This window comes from Rhipicephalus sanguineus, chromosome 11 (genome assembly GCF_013339695.2).
Source record: "Rhipicephalus sanguineus isolate Rsan-2018 chromosome 11, BIME_Rsan_1.4, whole genome shotgun sequence".
Classification (NCBI taxonomy): Eukaryota; Metazoa; Arthropoda; class Arachnida; order Ixodida; family Ixodidae; genus Rhipicephalus; species Rhipicephalus sanguineus.
This window is the reverse complement of record NC_051186.1, coordinates 108,252,994-108,275,939: the sequence shown is the minus strand read 5'-3', so window position 1 is coordinate 108,275,939 and position 22,946 is coordinate 108,252,994. Positions and strand designations below refer to the sequence as shown.

Below are 22,946 nucleotides of genomic sequence, written 5' to 3'. Positions count from 1 at the left end.
CATCCGAGCAAGTCCATGCGTCAGCACCACAGGCGTGCGCAGGGTTCCCTTTCAGGGGAGGGGGGAAGCTTTGTCGCAGCACCCCCCTACCACTTATGTCAATATATGGCGCTGACATTGCGCTTCCCCCCCCCCCTCCATATTATGTCAAAGTCAGTGGGCTGATTCGCGCTTCCCTCTTAGGTGATTAGGAGTGGGGGCGGCCCCGTGCGCCCGCCTATGGTCAGCACCCCTCAGTAACACCGAAGTCGGCGCCAGGCCCGACCGATTCTCTCGGAGAGTATCCCTCAGTTACGCAGACGTAGTAGCTAAGCCTCGAGTGCAGCCTGCCGTAGATCCCTGTCACCAGCCACTCCATGCTGCACGCCCTCCTACGTGGACAGGGCCAGCCAGAGGGAACCGGTCGCGTGCTTCAGACAACCGCCTTTTATGATGTATCTGCAGCTACGCCGGTCGAGCCGCACGTTACTGTAATCGGGTGCAGCCTCCTAACACCGCGTCGTCCGTGACAAGCCGTCCAGCACGTTAATATTACGCTATCTCATCTTCAGCATTGTCCCCGACTTACCACTCGGCGCGTAATACCTGACGTTCCCCGTCTCCACGCCATCACTCATTATTGCCAATGAGGCCTCGTCCCTACACACGGAAAGAGTACAAGTAACAGTCGCCTACCAAACAACAGGGTCCTCGTTGCAGCCAATCCAATGTAACAGAAGTGTTCATCGATGGTGTCCGATGATCTGCACTCGTGGACACAGGACCCACCCTGCGTGTTATGAACGCGAAAGTTTGTGCTTACTCCGGAAAGTGATTTAAAATCTCGTATTTTTTATTTTTAGATGCCAAGCCGCTTTTGCTCGGGGCTGTGTCCGTCCTTCCAGTGGCAACCGTCCGATCGGGAACCGTGTGTGCTGGCACGCGCTTGCGCGTTTAGGCCTGTGTAAGGGGCTGGGTAAGACGCTGTGGCCTCTCCCCCTTACACTCTCTAAGCAATCATGCGATGGCGTCGGAGAACGAGATTGGGGCTGAGCCGTGCTCCCAATTAGGGTTGCAGAAGTTGCGCCTTTTCCTTTCCTCAACCTCTCCTCCTCCTCAATAAGATTCTGCAGATGCGCGATGAACCAATGCGCTGTATCCTAGTCAGAACGCGCTGGCACGCGCTAGCGCGTTCGGGCTTCTGTAAGGGCCTAGGTGAGACGCTGTGGCCTCTCCCCCTTACACTCTCTCAGCAATCATGTGATCACGTCGGGGAATGATAATCTGCAGACGCGCAATGAACCCACGTGTTCCCACGTGGCGTGGCGATGAACCAGCGGGCCGCGCTCTGACATGAGTTCGGGACGAGTAACAGCAACAGCAACTACAGTGAATTCATGTTGTGTTCCACTTGCAAGAACGCGTTAACATCGGGCAAGGTGCCTGTGATGAACGGAACTTTAAGTCGACCCATGCGCTGCTTCGCATCCCCACATTGTTCTCTTTAGTGGGAGATGGTGTAATTTTTTTGTCATATTGCTCACTATTTAGTCATAACTACGATCTGCGCATAAAGAAAATTACCAAGAGCAATTTTAAAGTCATATTTCGGTCTGATTCTGCAACTTTTCCTGGAGGTGTGCTACCGCTACACTCGGAAGGTTCCTGCTACTTTGTTTCTGCAAGAACCCGCCACGTTAGTGTAGTGGTTATGGCGCTAGAGTGCTGACCCGAAGGTCGTGCGATCGAATCCCGGCCACTGCGGCCAATTTTCGATGGAGGCGAACTTTTGCGTACTTAGATATATGTGCGCGTTAAGAACCCAAGCTGGTCGAAATTTGCGGAGCCCACCACTACGGTGTCCCTCGTAAAATTCTTATATATTACCGTAAGGCAAGATTGAAGTACCCACCACCTGTCAAGTCGCTCAAAATGCGCCAGTCGGCAACATGGCGATTATTACAGACACGAACATTCCCTACACCGACGCTGTATAGTTGCATATACCGGACGTTTACATACCAATATGCAAAGCTTGCGCGTAGGCTCGTGCCAACCTCGACCAAATTATCTGGACATGTGGTCGAGGTAGAGCAAGAACACAGAAAGAACCCCAAACACAGCAAGACATCATATTTTCTAACGCATCGGCTCAGCTATGAGACAGAAATAGCCTTCGCCCTTTGCGGCCGTTGAGCTACTAACAAGGGCGACATGCCCGCACCTCCGATGGACGCGGGTCTTTCGCATTTCTTATCCACTTGTTCACTCACCGCGAGTTTACTGGAAAAGGTGCGCATGGGAGCCGCAGCGCGTTGCTCCGAAGTGCACTAGTGAGCTGGTGATAACAATAACAAAAACAACAACAACAACAACAACAACAACAACAACAACAATAATAATAATAATAATAATAATAATAATAATAATAATAATAATAATAATAATAATAATAATAATAATAATAATAATAATAACATGGTCAATATAATTTGCAATGATTAGATATATAACACCTTGGGGAAGCTTATGTCGTATTCATAAGGAAACTGCACAACTACGATACTTCTTAGAGTTTTTATAATAAATTTGTAAGTGTTGTATTTCGCATTTGCGTAAAGTTTAGGTACACAAGAAATAAAACAAGCCCCTTAGCGCCCGTTCCTAATTTCACAATGGAGATATCCCAGAAATTATCCTAACATTTATCACAAAATTTTTTATTTGCTGTGAGACTTAACTCAAGCTAATTCTGCATCGTCCACAAGCACGCAATAGCTAAATGGCGGCAGCATTATAAACAGGAATAAATGTGATGACGTACATTTAGCATTCATTTCTCCCAACCGAAGAATACTAAGAAGCATGCAAATATACTGTATTCCAGATTACGGATGCCTTACTTGAAAACAATTTTGCAGAAGCTATTTCACATGATATCGTTGGAAGCACGTTTTCACCATAATCGACGAGCGCGTTTTTTGATGGTGGGTCTTTATAGCTTCAGGCTGCTCACTACGCAAACACAAAAGGCAGTTGAGGCCTCACTCCTGAACAATAATACATTTATCAAACGTTGCATATGCACTAATGGAGCGAGGTTAAAATAGCCTAGGATGTTTCTTGCTCCTTTGAAATTGTTCTTTCTCCAGCATGTGTGCGAGTGTGTTCTTTCGTTGTTCCCCTGTGTGTGCATCTGCGTTTTTTTCTCTCACTATGCCCTCTTTCAGACTCCTATTTCCCCACCCGAGATAAGGGTAGCAAACCGGATGGTAATGTCTGTTTACCGTCCCGGCCTTCCTCTTCATCCCTGTCTTTCTGTCTTTCCAGCATCAAGCAAGAAAAAAACTAAATCAGCGTTATTACGTGCAAAAACAGTTATAATACACGCCGTAGTGATCAGTAAAACATTTATTTTGAAAACAGAAAGCATTTTTTTAATGCACTGTAATGTATTATTATGAGTTCTTTTTCATCCCCCCTCACTGCGGGCGGGCTTAGCAGGAATCTAACTATGTCACTGTTGTTTAGCGGTACGAAGGTTTTGCCGAAAAGCTGTCATTGGCGAGTTAATATACAGTTAAAGAAAGACCAGTAGTTGCCCACACTAAAACATATGAGTCATCTTATTAAGACGCCTGTGGCAGCCATCAAAAGACGGCCTCACCTATTTTGATCTCAGTTTTCTTACAGAAATCATTAAATCTGATGGCCTGCCTATTCTGAAAAGCGGCCAGAAAATATCAACTGCATCATTTCAAGCACAAAGGCCTGGTGATCTGTACAAACGACATAACCGCTTGAGCACCTTCCTTAGATAAAACCAGAACAACGGCAAAAGGACCAACTTCCGGGACTTGACCTCACTTTCAATAAAAATACCACACGAGTATTGTGGGGTTCGTGTCGTACTTTGTCGCGCGAGTATTGTGGGGCTTGTGTAGTACAGAAAAAATACATGCTTAGCCTGATTGAAAGAACCATTTAAAACACTGACGTCGGCAAGAGATTATGAATCAACTTCGGGAGACTGCACGTACGTGTAAGAACCTCATGATAGCTTCGCTCACCGTGTATAACGACCTACCTGATGATTCCCAAACTCGCGACAAATCCTTGCTTACTCAGTTCCTTACTTACCGCTGTCATCTTTAAACCTCAAGTCGCTTTGGCGCCAGCATGTCTGCGACAATCCATACTCAACACAACGGCGCCTGCGTCCATGTCGCACTGGTTCGAAGAAAATAACGCAAGATATCACTTGTGTCCTATTTTGGAACTCTTTATAAGGCCGAGCGTAATGATCATGGAACCGAAAAAGAGTACCTTTAGTGTTATTCCGTAAATTTGTGTATTTTGGTATATTTGTCGTAGCTTTTACGTTCGCCCTTTCGACGTGTTGACGCCGCATAATTTTATATGGGCTGGGTCTCGTCGCTGAAGCCTCCATTAGCCAGGGCTCATCGGTCGTTGGGAAATTCGCCTGCAGCAATGCCACACTGATATTGTGTACCGATCCTCATGCAATAACTCAGACGTTGACGCGGTATCCCGCGCGCCGCTGCTATCGTACGAACGTTCTCCTTGAGATTGTCTACTGCATTATCGCAGAAGAGTTTTCTGTCGCTGCCGCTAAACACATAACACAAGACACTTTTTTGATACGTTGATTTATTATGACACCACTCTTCGAATATGAACAATGTACATGACTAACCTCGGTGGCGTACACAGTACATAAGAGAAGCTTGTATTGTTAGAAATGCGTTACAGTTATGCGTGTGTCCTAATCTAAAACACCGGTTTAAACGGGGCTCGTAGTGGTAAAGGTCTCTGGCGGGTCGTCCATATCTTATATTCGGGTGGCAGGTGCAGCCTAAGAAGAAAGAAAAAAAAGAGCAGGAACTATTGTTAGTAACGTGCATACGACTGATGTAGAATTGAATTGAAGATTGTATAAAACAATTCACCTTAAGCAATATTCATTTGAATCCCCAACCATGGGACTATCGACTATGGGATCCAATAGAGCCGATCATTCGTATGACAACTCCTACCTGGGAACTTTACCAGCGTTGAGCGCTGCGCAAACGCCACGTTGGTGATAGCGGTGAGGTTACACTGGTGAAGAAGATGAATAGCGAATGACACGATAGAATGGCCAATTCCAAGCATATGGCCAATGCTGTGTCACCAAACTCCTTACATGTGAAGAAAAGTGTGCTTGAGTGCGCAGTTTTAAACATCGTATAAAGAAAACAGCAATCTTGAATTCCCTTGTGACATCACATATCCCAGAATGTTAATGAGTAATCACTCACAAATTATTAACTCGAAATTATTAGAGTAATTGCATATTCTACAGAAACTATTATTCTATTTGGTCTTTTATTTTTGCACAGTCTTTGTCAAAGTTGACAGATTTTAGTATTCAAATGTAGTCCTTCAGGAGCTCAAGACAAAAAATAATTAATCGCTTATTGATAAGGAAACATAGAATAAGCATTAGCATAAACAGCGAAAATTAACACGTACCGGCGGGATATACACAGATACCTTCATATCTGTTGCACTCTAGAAAAGAATAAATGTAGTTAAACTTTATCACGTGGCTGCGATTTACCGATTTAGCTGAAAATATCGAAAGAGTGAACAAGTTTGACCAGAAAAAAGGAATATGGACTATAACATACCGTCGTTACCATAACATGGGTATCTAATAAAAGCGTCAGTATTTATGCAGCTCCCAGGTTCGTGACGCACGCGCAATGAATGTTATATATGTAAAATAAATTCGCATGCTAAATTTATTCTAAGGCTCGTTTGTATTCCATAATAAAATAACCTCGCAAGGTAGGAGACTGAGTAGGACAGGCTGTTTGTGCTTTAAAAACAGATTCCTCTAAAGAAGAAACTAAAGCGACACAGTAATTTCAGAAGGAGCACTAATAAAACGCGAAAAATTGCTATTGCTACTGTAGTAGCAAGATGACATCTGTTCGTCGACATCTGTACGTGGCGCCATCTCTCGGTGGAAGCAATGTCTTCCTGCCCTGATTGAATGGAAAATAGGCGAAAAAAATCATGTCTCTTCGAAAAAGCTAGTTATCAAAAATGCCTCCGCGTTCTATATATATATATATATATATATATATATATATATATATATATATTTATATATATATATTTATATATATATATATATTATGATCCCAATGCATTCGCTTAAGGTGACTCGAAGGTTAAAGCCATCAAGTGTGGCTATATTACCGTGCACTTTGTATCGAGTGCGACATTACTAGTCAACTATCGCTAATTTACTGTCACTAATGTCACATTCACTAAATGAATATTCAATTCGTTTGGACGCCCCGCCACGGTGGTCTAGTGGTTATGGCACTCGGCTGCTGACCCGAAGGTCGCGGGATCGAATCCCGGCCGCGGCGGCTGCATTTTCGATGGAGGCGAAAATGTTTGAGGCCCGTGTACTTAGATTTAGGTGCACGTTAAAGAACCCCAGGTGGTCTAAATTTCCGGAGCCCTCCACTACGGCGTCTCTCATAATCATATCGTGGTTTTGGGACGTTAAACCCCAGATATTATTATTATTACAATTCGTTTGGATTATTGTCTTCTAAATAAACTTTCACTAAACAAATCACTATTCAGCTAATATGCTTCGATTCTCATATATAAGCACAATCACACTTTCGCTCTCTTTTTGTATGGCTTTCGCTCCCATAGACGTTAGTAAGTAACGCGAACACCATCTCTTTTTTTTTCTTTTTATTAATCGTGCGAACGCGCAGCACGGGCGCCCTGTGAATCCAGACGCACGTGTAGTCATGTCACTTCAGGCCGATACAACACGCAAACTCCGCAAGGATGAAGTGACTGCGCCGTGTTTTCTGAAAAGCATTAGCACGTAGAAAGCTCCTGACAAATATTCCTCGCTTTACGTGTTCACATGTCTAAGCGTATACGATTGCTCTCGCATTCCGGCCCTGTCAAAATGCTGCGGTGAATTGAACCTGCGGCATTACGCTCATGATACCTTTCTTACTGCTGCTTTATATTTCTGTACAGTTCTCCGTAGGCTCAAAAGCCGCTCCTATGTCTTGTACTGAGATCGTTGTAAGAAATGGAATATTTTACGTCTAGCTACAAAACACCCTAATGGCAATCATCATACCGTGCTCGAACATGCCTAATTAGTTGAGTGGCAGCCCAGCTTCATGAAAATGTAAATAAACTGGTTGTGGTAAACAGGGGCAGACGTTTCGGTCACATCTTCAACCTTCAATGTTTCAATTTATGCGCGGTTTATAGATGCAGTGCATCTGGAGCGTTGTTTGCCTGCACTTGACGAGATGGCGCATGGATTATTAACGCCATCGAGCAACTAGATTTTTGTTAGCTATGGTCATCGATGGACCCCTGGATGTCTGCTGCAACGCGGCAACGTGTAAGCGCTGTAGCAGACGCCCGGAACTGGAAGCTGAGACGCAGCTAAAACACATTCGCTATCATCGTATACCCTCGATGCTAGACGCTTCGCGTGCTGCATTGCTATCACCTGCGCGCATTTCTTTCTTTCCTTGTCGTTTCATCGGCTTTCGCGTTGCCTTCTTGCCATCAAAACTGGCGAGTAAGTTAAATTCGTACCATTGCTATCGTAATCCCTCCAGATACGAGAATTCTTGGCTAAGAAACTGCGTAGGCGAGAGAAAGCTTTGTGAATTCGGCCCCTGATTCTAACTGTTCGATAAAAATGTTGGCGTATGTTGATGCAAAAAGCGTTGACATACTCCAGCAAAAATTTGTAGTTAGTGGTAGGACTCAGATTCAATACAACTGAACTTGATGACTTATTTCAGTACGAGAGATAAACTTAAGCACTTTGTGTTCGCTTGCTTTCTGTGAGTGTCCTTGAGACCGCTTCAATCCCTTCAGTAAATAGGTATATTCCAACGTTTTATGGGATAGGGTGCACAACAGAAAATGAATATAAATACAAACGAGGTTAAGCGCAAACTCGCAACTTTCAGTCAACTCTGCGACGTAACGTGGAGTCCGAATGGCGTTACATCGACTGGCGGCACATCGCCTGGGAGAGTTGGCTGGTGGCGACTTTTCACGTGCCTTGAGACACGTTGATCTTTCCCGGAGACGGGCTCTCCACGACAGGAAGCACCCCGCAATTGGAAGGGAATGCTGTGTGCTCGGATGATTAGAGGGGTGTCGTCAATTCTGGCGCGGAGTTCACAATGAGCCGCTGGGGGTTGTTTGAGATGCTACGGCGCCGAACAAGCTCGTGGGCTTTCACCAGAGCAATTAGGTCGCCGTGAACCCTTTACTGCCTTACTGGGGAGAGGCGGAGGAACTTGCGCCGTCTCCCGTTCTGGCAGCCTGACCAAACGTGAGTGCCATTCACCGCTGGAACTATGCTGCATCAACGGGTGCAACGACCCATTTGCGACAGTGTTGTGTTACTGGCTGGCATCCAGGTGGGTGGTGTCGTGTGTGAGTGGCTACCCTCCCGAAGGAAGGTGTGGTCTGAGGTGTTAAAACGACGGTGCTGAGTGAGAGAACACGCTGTGGGCCCTGGGTTAATGGCTCGTCCAGTGACTCGTCGCTGCACACTTTATTTTTACTTTTTCACCATGTAAATAGATTTGTAAGAAGTGCCACTAAACATGTTTGCTTTCGTTTTCCTAACATCCCAGCATCAGGTCCTCAACCCGAAGAATCAGTCACGCTACAAAATGGAGTCCGGGCGCAACGTAATCCTCGCTCCACAAAACGGACACATACAGAAACCTCCATACGTTCTGCCACATCACCATCGAAGCGCTGCCACCGAAGAACAAGAACACTACGCGAGTGAGGTGGAAGGCAGTGCTGTCCAGGCCTGACCTTCGGGACCACCTTAGGCTGGTACGGATGGCAAAAAAAGATGCGACGGCCAGCGGTGGCTTGGAATAGGGGCTCGACCACTCGGCTTTGTTATATTTTAGAGGAAACAAAAGCTTTTGTGCAAATAGTTTTGTTCTTCTTGATGCATTCTTATTGATTCAAAAGTGAGCACAGTGCTGTAGTGCTGCCCTCAAGGCGCTTTATATTCTACCAGATGTGTGACTTGCTAATCTTGTTTTCGAATATGTGAAAGTGACACTTCAACAGAGTACTCTATCTGTGTAAACAGTGTAAGAGTAACCCTTCCGTTTCACATACGTTGTTCGTATATTAGGGTGGGCAATGAAGTTGTAGAAAAAAGCATGGTGTATACCTCCGTCATAGAAATTGATATATGACGAATGTTAACCGTTCCTTCAGAAGAACCGCTGAGTGTTTATTGTACATTGACCTATGAGAGCTTCCACACTGTCTGTTGGTGTTTTGGCAGCCATAGCACCACTTGACATGGAGAGGAGATAGGGCGTGCAAACACGGACACAAGAGAGAAAGAAGTCAAGACCAGAAACGCCAAAACATGGATACGCCTACAATGAAGTCTGGAAGCACATCAGCATCCCGGCGACTAACGTTCATGATCTTGACTTCACCCTTGTCGTAGCTGAAGTAGTTAACATACACCCGGACACAGCATAGGGTGAATTCCTCGCAAATATGACATCAGCAAATACGGAATTAACGAACACTGGTAAATATGGACTTATTCAAAGTGTAGTCATCTGACGAGGCAAACGCCGAGTCATGCGCTTCCCAGTTATAGTGTAACCCACACATGTGCTCATGCATAGACACCTCAGCGCTTCAGGGGCGCTAGAACCAGAGCTTGTAGCTTTTAGCCATGAACGCGGCGTTCCGCTAACTGCGAGCTTTTTTGTGGCTGCACCAAATCGCTCAGTGGGCGACATTCGCCGTCGACGTCATTGCCTTTCTGTAGCGCTAATTAGTTTTATTAGCCGTTGCTATCGCACTCGGAGCCGTAGACGGCAGATAAACACCATTGGTGCATGTGGAAGCTTCACTACTCTGTCGACGAGCCGTCACGCTAACACGACACCAAAGGCAAAGCACGTAGTGCGTCGTCACGAAACCGAATCATGCCGGCGAGGCGCTCATAACGCCTCGTGCATGTATGTTGGTGGCGCAGCGGACAGAGTGCCGGACACCCGTCGTCGCGGCCTGAGAGGTTATGGGTTAGATTCCCAGGTCATCCAAATCAACGAAACATTTTCTTGTGTTTTCTGTCATCTCTTCGTGTACATTTTACCGACGTCACTTCCGCAACGTAAAATGACGTGGGCGAAATCCTGATGGACCCCCGCATAAGACACGTCCATGTAAAAAACATGGAGGAAATTGGTTCCTCAGCAATACTTTCTGTCTGGTGATTTCATGTCCTACACGAAGAGGCAAATAGAAACACAGCTAAACATTAGCTGTTCGATTCTGTTCGACATCGGTCTCTTAATGTCTGTGGCACATACCCACCTGTGGTTTCCTGGGGACACCAAAGCTTTACGGCTTAAACATCATGCTGTTAAATAAATTCGGACAACTATGCACTAGTGGTGCGATGGGCAAGGAAACAGCGGAGCTGGTGGCCTTCCTCAAATCAGCCCGCCTTCACCCTCACTTAACTTTTGCACCCCCTTGGTATAATAAGCCATGCACTGATGCATACATACGATTTATAGATTTATGTTATAGTTCTGCAGGGTATTCTTTATTGGGTTCCTGCGATACAGCCTACGTGCAATTCCAATACTTGGAAAACTAACCTGCGTACGATCCAAAGCATTCAAGCTCAGTCTCTTAGGATATGCCTTGTTTTACCACGCTGCACTTCAACAGCTGAAATCATTACTGTTGCTCAGGACTGCTCCATCACGACTGACAAGCCTCGCGGCTGAAAGGCCCCGTACAAAATTTAGTGCAACTGTGTATGCGCATTGCGCATCGTTCACACCAGGGTATGCGCCTGCGCAGGAGCCGGTATTTCCTCCGTGGCGCATGTGCCTTCCACAAGTACGTCTAATTCCAAGACTGCAGAAGAAACACTCTTACCTGCCTCAGCACTAAAACAACTGAGCTTAATTTTCTTGCACGAAACCTACAGTATATACGGGCACATCTACACCAATGGCTCGACCACGGTATTCAGTTCTGGCGATGTAGTGGCGATACCAGCAGGCGAAATAACACTTCGACTCAATATACCCCATGTAACTACATCAGCGGCGGCAGAACTTGCGGCTGTGTGTTGTGCCCTAGAGTAAATCAATTTGGAGAGACCGAGCAAATGGGCTGTTTTCTTCGACTCGAAACGGGCGTTACCGAGTGTGCAGTCACCTCGCTGACGCGGATGCTAGAACAACTTATGTCGAAATTCCCAAAATTCATCCCTGCGTCAAAGAAAAAGGTCACGGGTTTCGCTTTCAGTGGCTACCTGGTAATTGCGGGATCAGTGTCAATGTTTCCGCAACCAATGCGGCTAACAGATACCATCAAGAAGAGACCCCCATTCCGATTCCTCTTTCTAGGACAGATGCTTCAAGGCAGCTTTGTCACCTGGCACGTAGTCTCTGTTTGCGGAGTGGAACACGCCAAGCAGATGACTTACGAGACGCCATCAAATAAACGCTACGCTGGAACTCCGACATGTAACTGGGCTTCTGGGTCGGCTTAACGAATGCATAGACAACATAACTGGAGGGACCGACAGTGCGGCTTGCGAGGTCTTCGGCACCGAGGAAGACATCGATCGTATGCGATGCCGCTGCCCACGATTTGCCTCTGAAAGTCCAAGGCTTTCTGATGCGATGCGACGATTGGTCGACCGGCCGCTACAGGAGCATATCCCTCCATTGCGCTACCGACTAGATGCATTGGCGCTGTTGTAGGGGCGTCCCTTCCTTTACCTTTTGCTGACCCACTCATTTAGTCTCTGATGAAAAGCAGCTTGAAATTCTCATAGAGACTGCGGCGGTAGTAGAACAAATCTTTAACGGGCGCGGCATAGAATTTTTGCTCGCTACACAGTTGAGCTACCTGATCACTTCGCAGTTGTGAAGAAAACTTTAGAGTGAAGTCGTCCATGTAACAGGCCTGCCGTCTCATCGTCTTTCATTTAGAGCGGGTAAGCATGCCTTTCTGACACTGCACCAGACACACACGGCATGGTGTTCCCCACAGTATAGGTGCGGTGAGACGCTTGACAACGTAAACGTTTAAAGATTAGGTCCCGTAGCTTAACATCTCGTAAATGTTATGCGATCAAAATCTGCGTAAAACATATGCAACATTCTACAGCTCTCGAAATAACCACAGTTAATTTGGCGTCAACATTTATTTGCCTTGGTCGATATGGCACCATTGTTTTAACGCACACCAAAACCTACAATTCATTGCGGGAGCGTTTGCGTGATATTTATCATCGCCATTGCCCCGGCTATGTCCCTTTAATTATTTTACCGAGGCCATTATTCGCGAGAAATCAAAGACGCATATAAGGCATATTGGCAGCAAATTGTCGGATGGCGACTTATGCTGTCAACACCAGAATTTCTTCTATACCATACTTTCCGAGCTTTTCTTGTCACGCATGAACTCACGCTGTAAACCCTGCACAAATTCACTCGTATGCACGACGACCTATTGCTGAAAAGTTATTTAATTCTATATGATCAGCAATCTCCAAGCTTCTGAAGAAATCATTTAACTTTTCGTATTTCCGTAAGAGCGTCATATTCCACTTTAGATTCACCGACCTGTTTATTGACCTTTAAACGTACACCGGCACGATATTTTCACAGAGAAAAAACGAACGGACTAAACATTTGAAAATTTGCTTGCCCTGACACCTAATCTTAGCTGTTTTCGCAATGTTCAAAAATTTATGATTGCTTCGGGCAATATTTCTGTGAGGCTTAAGCAACGGCTATGTATCAAGATATTGGAATAACAAAACATTCGGAACTCAAAGGGAAAGCCAGTACAAGAAACAAGGCCGAACAAAAAAAAAGCTAGATAAACTAGGCTGCAGCCTAGCTCTCTGTTGATACTTGTTTGCGCTGGCTAACCTAATTTATTGGGCACCGTTTGCTTAGCGTCTGGGAGTGACACATTTTGTATACGTTATATTTGTGATTTGAAAACATTATTTTAGAAAGAATAAAAGGAAAATAACCGTGCATAAAGAGTAGTACACATTTTTGCTTCGTACCAACTACCCGATTCCATAGTTTCTGAATAATCTTGATCAAAAGAGCGCACTAAAAGCACTTATCAATGATAGTCTGAGTATTATAACGATTGCGTGATGTTCTGTGCCCTTATGCTCGGCGAATACGAGAACTTGGGTCGGGCGTAAGGGATTACCAGTAAAAGTCTTGGTTTTTTCAACCACAGTGCAGAATATTGCAAGGCTATCGAAACGAAACGCTACTGTGGGGCAGCCTCTCAAGCGCTAACTAGTGGATCTGTGGCTACCGTGTATCGCTTGTGAACGCCGCTCGAGCTCGCAGTCATTGAATTGAGCCGTTGGTTGAGCTACCGGTCGAAGCTGATGCGAGCGTCTAATAAACACCTTTACAAGTGGTGGAGATGATGGGTATTGATCCCTGTAGCGCTCGCTACGTCGACGTCGTTCAACCATCCGAGCAAGTCCATGCGTCAGCACCACAGGCGTGCGCAGGGTTCCCTTTCAGGGGAGGGGGGGGGGCAAGCTTTGTCGCAGCATCCCCCTACCACTTATGTCAATATATGGCGCTGACATTGCGCTCCCCCTCCCTCCGAGTCGAGGCGCCCCCCTCCCCCCTCCATATTATGTCAATGTGTGGGGCTGACTTCGCGCTCCCCTCTTAGGTGATTAGGAGTGGGGGCGGCCCCGTGCGCCCGCCTATGGTCAGCACCCCTCAGTAACACCGAAGTCGGCGCCAGGCCCGACCGATTCTCTCGGAGAGTATCCCTCAGTTACGCAGACGTAGTAGCTAAGCCTCGAGTGCAGCCTGCCGTAGATCCCTGTCACCAGCCACTCCAAGCAGCACGTCCTCCTACGTGGACAGGGCCAGCCAGAGGGAACCGGTAACGTGCTTCAGACAACCGCCTTTTATGATGTATCTGCAGCTACGGCGGCCGAGCCGCACGTTACTGTAATCGGGTGCAGCCTCCTAACACCGCGTCGTCCGTGACAAGCCGTCCAGCACGTTAATATTACGCTATCTCATCTTCAGCATTGTCCCCGACTTACCACTCGGCGCGTAATACCTGACGTTCCCCGTCTCCACGCCATCACTATTATTGCCAATGAGGCCTCGTCCCTACACACGGAAAGAGTACAAGTAACAGTCGCCTACCAAACAACAGGGTCCTCGTTGCAGCCAATCCAATGTAACAGAAGTGTTCATCGATGGTGTCCGATGATCTGCACTCGTGGACACAGGACCCACCCTGCGTGTTATGAACGCGAAAGTTTGTGCTTACTCCGGAAAGTGATTTAAAATCTCGTATTTTTTTTTAATTTTTAGATGCGAAGCAGCTTTCGCTCGGGGCTGTGTCCGTCCTTCCAGTGGCAACCGTCCGATCGGGAACCGTGTGTGCTGGCACGCGCTTGCGCGTTTAGGCTTGTGTAAGGGGCTGGGTAAGACGCTGTGGCCTCTCCCCCTTACACTCTCTAAGCAATCATGCGATGGCGTCGGAGAACAAGATTGGGGCTGAGCCGTGCTCCCAATTAGGGTTGCAGAAGTTGCGCCTTTTCCTTTCATCAACCTCTCCTCCTCCTCAATGAGATTCTGCAGATGCGCGATGAACCAACGCGCTGTATCCTAGTCAGAACGCGCTGGCACGCGCTAGCGCGTTCGGGCTTGTGTAAGGGCCTAGGTAAGACGCTGTGGCCTCTCCCCCTTACACTCTCTCAGCAATCATATGATCACGTCGGGGAATGATATTCTGCAGGCGCGCAATGAACCCACGTGTTCCCACGTGGCGTGGCGATGAACCAGCGGGCCGCGCTCTGACATGAGTTCGGGACGAGTAACAGCAACAGCAACTACAGTGAATTCATGTTGTGTTCCACTTGCAAGAACGCGTTAACATCGGGCAATGTGCCTGTGATGAACGGAACTTTAAGTCGACCCATGCGCTGCTTCGCATCCCCACATTGTTCTGTTTAGTGGGAGATGGTGTAATTTTTTTGTCATATTGCTTGCTATTTAGTCATAACTACGATCTGCGCATAAAGAAAATTACCAAGAGCAATTTTAAAGTCATATTTCGGTCTGAGTCTGCAACTTTTTCTGGAGGTGTGCTACCGCTACACTCGGAAGGTTCCTGCTACGTTAGTGTAGTGGTTATGGCGCTAGAGTGCTGACCCGAAGGTCGTGGGATCGAATCACGGCCACTGCGGCCAATTTTCGATGGAGGCGAACTTTTGCGTACTTAGACATATGTGCGCGTTAAGAACCCCAGCTGGTCGAAATTTGCGGAGCCCACCACTACGGTGTCCCTCGTAAAATTCTTATATATTACCATAAGGCCAGATTGAAGTACCCACCACCTGTCAAGTCGCTCAATAAGCGCCAGTCGGCAACATGGCGATTATTACAGACGCGAACAATCCCTACACCGACGCTGTATAGTTGCATATACCGCACGTTTATATACCAATATGCAAAGCTTGTGCGTAGGCTCGTGCCAACCTCGACCAATTTATCTGGACATGTGGTCGAGGTAGAGCAAGAACACAGAAAGAACCCCAAATACAGCAAGACATCATATTTTCTAACGCATCGGCTCAGCTATGAGACAGAAATAGCCTTTGGCCTTTGCGGCCGTTGAGCTACTAACAAGGGCGACATGCCCACACGTCCGATGGACGCGGGTCTTTCGCCTTTCTTATCCACTTTTTCACTCACCGTGAGTTTACTGGAAAAGGTGCGCATGGGAGCCGCAGCGCGTTGCTCCGAAGTGCACTAGTGAGCTGGTGATAATAATAACAAAAACAACAACAACAACAACAACAACAACAATAATAATAATAATAATAATAATAATAATAATAATAATAATAATAATAATAATAATAATAATAATAATAATAATAATAACACTGTCAATATAATTTGCAATGATTAGATATACAACACCTTGGGGAAGCTTATGTCGTATTCATAAGGAAACTGCACAACTACGATACTTCTTAGAGTTTTTATAATAAATTTGTAAGTGTTGTATTTCGCATTTGCGTAAAGTTTAGGTACACAAGAAATAAAACAAGCCCCTTAGCGCCCGTTCCTAATTTCACAATGGAGATATCCCAGAAATTATCCTTGCATTTATCACAACGCTTTTTTATTTGCTATGAGACGTAACTCAAGCTAATTCTGCATCGTCCACAAGCACGCAATAGCTAAATGGCGGCAGCATTATAAACAGGAATAAATGTGATGACGTACATTTAGCATTCATTTCTCCCAACCGAAGAATACTAAGAAGCATGCAAATATACTGTATTCCAGATTACGGATGCCTTACTTGAAAACAGTTTTGCAGAAGCTATTTCTTATGATATCGTTGGAAGCACGTTTTCACCATAATCGACGAGCGCGTTTTTGGTGGTGGGTCTTTATTGCTTCAGGCTGCTCACTACGCAAACACAAAAGGCAGTTGAGGCCTCACTCCTGAACAATAATACATTTCCCAAACGTTGCATATGCAATAATGGAGCGAGGTTAAAATAGCCTAGGATGTTTCTTGCTCCTTTGAAATTGTTCTTTCTCCAGCATGTGTGCGAGTGTGTTCTTTCGTTGTTCCCCTGTGTGTGCATCTGCGTTTTTTTCTCCCACTATGCCCTCTTTCAGACTCCTATTTCCCCACCCCAGATAAGGGTAGCAAACCGGATGGTAATGTCTGTTTACCGTCCCGGCCTTCCTCTTCATCCCTGTCTTTCTGTCTTTCCAGCATCAAGCAAAAAAAAAACTAAATCAGCGTTATTACGTGCAAAAACAGTTATAATACACGCCGTAGTGATCAGTAAAACATTTATTTGGAAAACAGAAAGCATTTTTTAATGCACTTTAATGTATTAATATGAGTTCTTTTTCATCCCCTCTCACTGCGGGCGGGCTTAGCAGGAATCTAACTATGTCACTGTTATTTAGCGGCACGAAGGTTTTGCCGAAAAGCTGTCATTGGCGAGTTAATATACAGTTAAAGAAAGACCAGTAGTTGCCCACACTAAAACATATGAGTCATCTTATTAAGACGCCTGTGGCAGCCATCAAAAGAAGGCCTCACCTATTTTGATTTCAGTTTTCTTACAGAAATCATTAAATCTGATGGCGTGCCTATTCTGAAAAGCGGCCAGAAAATATCAACTGCATCATTTCAAGCACAAAGGCCTGGTGATCTGTACAAACGACATAACCGCTTGAGCACCTTCCTTAGATAAAACCAGAACAACGGCAAAAGGACCAACTTCCGGGACTTGACCTCACTTTCAATAAAAATACCACACGAATATTGTGGGGTTCGTGTCGTACTTTGTCGCGCGAGTATTGTGGGGCTTGTGTAGTACAGAAAAAATACATGCTTAGCATGATTGAAAGAACCATTTAAAACACTGACGTCGGCAAGAGATTATGAATCAACTTCGGGAGACTGCACGTACGTGTAAGAACCTCATGATAGCTTCGCTCACCGTGTATAACGACCTACCTGATGATTCCCAAACTCGCGACAAATCCTTGCTTACTCTGTTCCTTACTTACCGCTGTCGTCTTTAAACCTCAAGTCGCTTTGGCGCCAGCATGTCTGCGACAATCCATACTCAACACAACGGCGCCTGCGTCTATGTCGCACTGGTTCGAAGAAAATAACGCAAGATATCACTTGTGTCCTATTTTGGAACTCTTTATAAGGCCGAGCGTAATGATCATGGAACCGAAAAAGAGTACCTTTAGTGTTATTCCGTAAATTTGTGTATTTTGGTATATTTGTCGTAGCTTTTACGTTCGCCCTTTCGACGTGTTGACGCCGCATAATTTTATATGGGCTGGATCTCGTCGCTGAAGCCTCCATTAGCCAGGGCTCATCGGTCGTTGGAAAATTCGCCTGCAGCAATGCCACACTGATATTGTGTACCGATCCTCATGCAATAACTCAGACGTTGACGCGGTATCCCGCGCGCCGCTGCTATCATACGAACGTTCTCCTTGAGATTGTCTACTGCATTATCGCAGAAGAGTTTTCTGTCGCTGCCGCTAAACACATAACACAAGACACTTTTTTGATACGTTGATTTATTATGACACCACTCTTCGAATATGAACAATGTACATGACTAACCTCGGTGGCGTACACAGTACATAAGACAAGCTTGTATTGTTAGAAATGCGTTGCAGTTATGCGTGTGTCCTAATCTAAAACACCGGTTTAAACGGGGCTCGTAGTGGTAAAGGTCTCTGGCGGGTCGTCCATATCTTAGATTGGGGTGGCAGGTGCAGCCTAAGAAGAAAGAAAAAAAAGAGCGGGAACTATTGTTAGTAACGTGCATACGACTGATGTAGAATTGAATTGAAGATTGTATAAAACAATTCACCTTAAGCAATATTCATTTGAATCCCCAACCATGGGACTATCGACTATGGGATCCAATAGAGCCGATCATTCGTATGACAACTCCTACCTGGGAACTTTACCAGCGTTGAGCGCTGCGCAAACGCCACGTTGGTGATAGCGGTGAGGTTACACTGGTGAAGAAGATGAATAGCAAATGACACGATAGAATGGCCAATTCCAAGCATATGGCCAATGCTGTGTCACCAAACTCCTTAGATGTGAAGAAAAGTGTGCTTGAGTGCGCAGTTTTAAACATCGTATAAAGAAAACAGCAATCTTGAATTCCCTTGTGACATCACATATCCCAGAATGTTAATGAGTAATCACTCACAAATTATTAACTCGAAATTATTAGAGTAATTGCATATTCTACAGAAACTATTATTCTATTTGGTCTTTTATTTTTGCACAGTCTTTGTCAAAGTTGACAGATTTTAGTATTCAAATGTAGTCCTTCAGGAGCTCAAGACAAAAAATAATTAATCGCTTATCGATAAGGAAACATAGAATAAGCATTAGCATAAACAGCGAAAATTAACACGTACCTGCGGGATATACACAGATACCTTCATATCTGTTGCACTCTAGAAAAGAATAAATGTAGTTAAACTTTATCACGTGGCTGCGATTTACCGATTTAGCTGAAAATATCGAAAGAGTGAACAAGTTTGACCAGAAAAAAGGAATATGGACTATAACATACCGTCGTTACCATAACATGGGTATCTAACAAAAGCGTCAGTATTTATGCAGCTCCCAGGTTCGTGACGCACGCGCAATGGATGTTATATATGTAAAATAAATTCGTATGCTAAATTTATTCTAAGGCTCGTTTGTATTCCATAATAAAATAACCTCGTAAGGTAGGAGACTGAGTAGGACTGGCTGTTTGTGCTTTAAAACAGATTCCTCTAAACAAGAAACTAAAGCGACACAGTAATTTCAGAAGGAGCACTAATAAAACGCGAAAAATTGCTATTGCTACTGTAGTAGCAAGATGACATCTGTTCGTCGACATCTGTACGTGGCGCCATCTCTCGGTGGAAGCAATGTCTTCCTGCCCTGATTGAATGGAAAATAGGCGAAAAAAGTCATGTCTCTTCGAAAAAGCTAGTTATCAAAAATGACTCCGCGTTCTATGCACCGGAGTCCCACAGCATAATTTTGGCAAAATTCTAGCATCGCAATATAAAGCGTGTGGCTTCCCAGTACAATTCAACACTGCCCATTAGAAACATATGGGGCCGCTTTGTAAAATATCGAGCACTCCTTGGAAGACGCGGTTTGTAGTGCGACACTGTAATATTAGCAGAATGTTCAAATAAGTATCTGCTGTATAGAACCGGGAGTCACTATTGGTAAGTAGCTTTTATCGTGAGATATATATTTTCCCCTACTTCCCATTCAGTTACGACAGGCCACCGCTGCCACCGACGAGAGATGGCGCTATGTGCAAAGTAACATACAGCACAAAACAACGAATCTGACGAATCTGATTTATGTGTAACAAGTGTTGAAAGCTGGGCGAGTTGCTAAGGTCTCATCTTCTGGCAAACTGCGCGGCAGAGGAGTCACAAAGAAGGAACGAAAGGTACAGACGAGCGCAGACTCACAACGGATTTTATTATAAACGTAGTCGGCCTAAATAGTGTCCAGCAAAAGACAACGCGTCACAGTGAAAGTTTATCAGCGTACCCTAAAACGCACAGCAACAAACCCACATAAAAATTCTAACAGGCGCACGTGCAAGGCCACGTAAGTCAACGGTCGCATGTAGAACTGAGACATGCATATTCCTTATCCGACAGACCTATATAGGGTTCACTGACGCACCCTTCTCTCTTTCAACTAATATGGAAAGCCTATATTATTATTCGCCCTATGTATCTACTATCTGTGGAGATGACATTCGCATCTTGAAAGAGAGAATAAACATCTTTATTTGGGTTTCATTTAGGCATCGTCTTTGGGGTGGTCTCCCCATTCCAGGAAACCATAGGCTTTCGCCGCGTCGACAGCCCTCTCTACCGGCTGGCGCTGGTCTTCGAGGGTGTGGCTGGCTAAGAGACGCTCCCAAATCTCAGGCATGGGGTATGGATTAGATTCACTTAGAGGTAGCTGTGTACACCCCCCTACCACATGGTATACCGTACCCTGTGCTCCACAAAAGTGGAACTGTGGGGATGACATGAATGGGGTAAAGTGGTAATACACCAGACAAGTGTCTCCATCGTATCTTGAAAAACAGGCTCGGAACAGCACTTCCTGCAGTGCGCTGGAACATGCAAATACGAGCGTTCACCATTCAAGAGCCCGGGTTGGCATTTGCCAGCGCATTGCAGGCAGTGCCGTTGCCAACCTGTTGCGAGCCTGTTGAGAACTAAGGTTATCTCACTGCAAATTTGTTTTGCGAAAAAACACCCAACAACGGCTAGTTTCCATCCGAATATATTGTTATTTGCCAAAACGGTATCCAATCATCAGAGCATCTGACATATAATTGGTAAGGTGCGAAATTTTTATTTCTTTTTATCCGAAAACGACGTGCAACAAAAAATCTACTTTATGTGCCATATTGCACACATATTATCTCGCGGACACCATTGGAAAGCAAGTTACAGTGTTGTGATTGAGACTAAGTATAGACACAAAACATCTGCTACGTTTGTACGTTTTTTCTTGGGAAATGATCTTACCTAGGTCATCTCTTCTTGCCTCCAGCCGTATTGATGCACATGCACCTTGCAGAAGTAATACAATGGGCACCAACATAACATGAAGCGGATAAGAAGTGCGATTACTTTGTCGAATTTTTATAAACGCGATGCGGGCATAAGTTGTGCCCCGGTCCCTGTATAAGTTCCCGAATCCTCGCATATTACTACCCCAAGCGTGATCGACCATAATGATGTCTCCTCTAGTTCTTCGACACGTCACCACCAAATGAATTAGACACTGTTTGTTTCACATCACGCTTTACAGCTCGTTTAGGTTTAAAAATGGCATCAGCTTTGGCATATCGATTGTCGAAACACAATAAGGTATGCTTTTTCAGTGTAATCGATCAAACGTTTCATTTCTATTTTTGTTTTTTTCGCCGGGAGCATGACATCAATCGTATTTAGTGCGGCTACACCATATTATATACTTTATCTCACCACTACGGTAATGCGCTACCAAAGCTACGGGGTGTAAGCAAGGCACATGCTTGTGCAGTGAAACAGAGTTCCAGATATATAAACCTTGGAATTCGCAGGCCTCAGGCATTTGCGCTTGCTTAACACGTGTTACTTCGTACATCGGAAAGCGATATGCCTATTCTTTATCGCGTTCACGTCGCATCTCTTTAATAGTTGTATCAGTGACCGCCGGTAGCTCTGATTACAATTGAACATGACCCGACTGCCGATCTTGCTCATCCTACTTGCCCAAAACGCTGACAGGAACAAATAGCTGCTGAAATCGGCCGTTGCTTTTTCATGTCTCATACTGAGGACAAAGCACACATGCGTTCTGTCGTTATTGGCGTGATCAGCTGTTTGTTTAGCCACGCCTGCTAAGCTTGAAGCGCCGAGAATTTGATAATGGTTCATGGAAGACGCGCAGTGTAGTCATCATTGCACTGCTGTTGAAGTGGCAGGACAGAAATCTAATGCAAATACGAGCGTCAGTTTGCGACTTACGTAGTGACGTTAACAGCGCGTATAATACACACGGACGAAGAACCGACGAGGACGCGCTGTATTATACGCGCTGTTCACGTCACTATGGAATACCAACTAGCCCGGTCACACACCTTGCGACTTACGGGCCGCACAACACATGAGGAAAACGTGATAAACTCGAGGCGGAGGGCACCAGCGCCGATGGGTGCGGTCATGTCTCTTTTTCGGCGCTGGCGTCTGCACACTTTACTGGCACAAAGCGTGCGCGCACACGCCAGGGGATGCGGAGCAAATGACTAGACGCGCACCAATGCACCATGAGGGATTTTTGCCTTTCCTTTTGGCTAAGGGGCCCCGTAGCCTCCCCATTGCTGAAAGGAACTGCTGAGATGGAGTATAGACGGAGAGCTGTTCGTTCGCTCTTGAATTACGGGAGTGCTTAGACATTACTATGAATGTGAAGGCGCAAGCCTTGCTGGACGCATTTCGTCGTGGAATGAATCTCGGAGCCAACGGCGCGACACATCATCGTCAATGCGCTTTCCGATTTGCTAGAGCAGTGGAATTTACCATTACTTCTCCAATAGTAATGGTAAATTCTATTCTGTGAAGAGCCCATTAGTTAATGCATGTGTCGCGATGGAAGAATGAAGCATAGCGAGAGTAGAGATGGTACAACCATCGCAGTGAATCATTAACGTGGTTCGTGGAACT

The 22,946-nt window shown here is 45.4% G+C and overlaps 1 long non-coding RNA gene across 2 annotated transcripts; it reads right to left on the bottom strand.

Annotated features, from left to right (window-relative positions):
• Nucleotides 1-4,649: 4,649 nt before the first annotated feature.
• Nucleotides 4,650-21,472, bottom strand: LOC119374339 (uncharacterized). 2 transcript variants are annotated; one of them, XR_007414392.1, is made up of 3 exons: nucleotides 21,264-21,472; nucleotides 19,113-19,151; nucleotides 4,650-4,855 (listed from the first exon to the last, which is right to left on the bottom strand). It is a non-coding gene; the product is annotated as an uncharacterized LOC119374339 (long non-coding RNA). The 2 variants fall into 2 exon arrangements; XR_005180140.1 differs by lacking the exon at nucleotides 4,650-4,855 and adding an exon at nucleotides 18,244-18,453.
• Nucleotides 21,473-22,946: the final 1,474 nt, after the last annotated feature.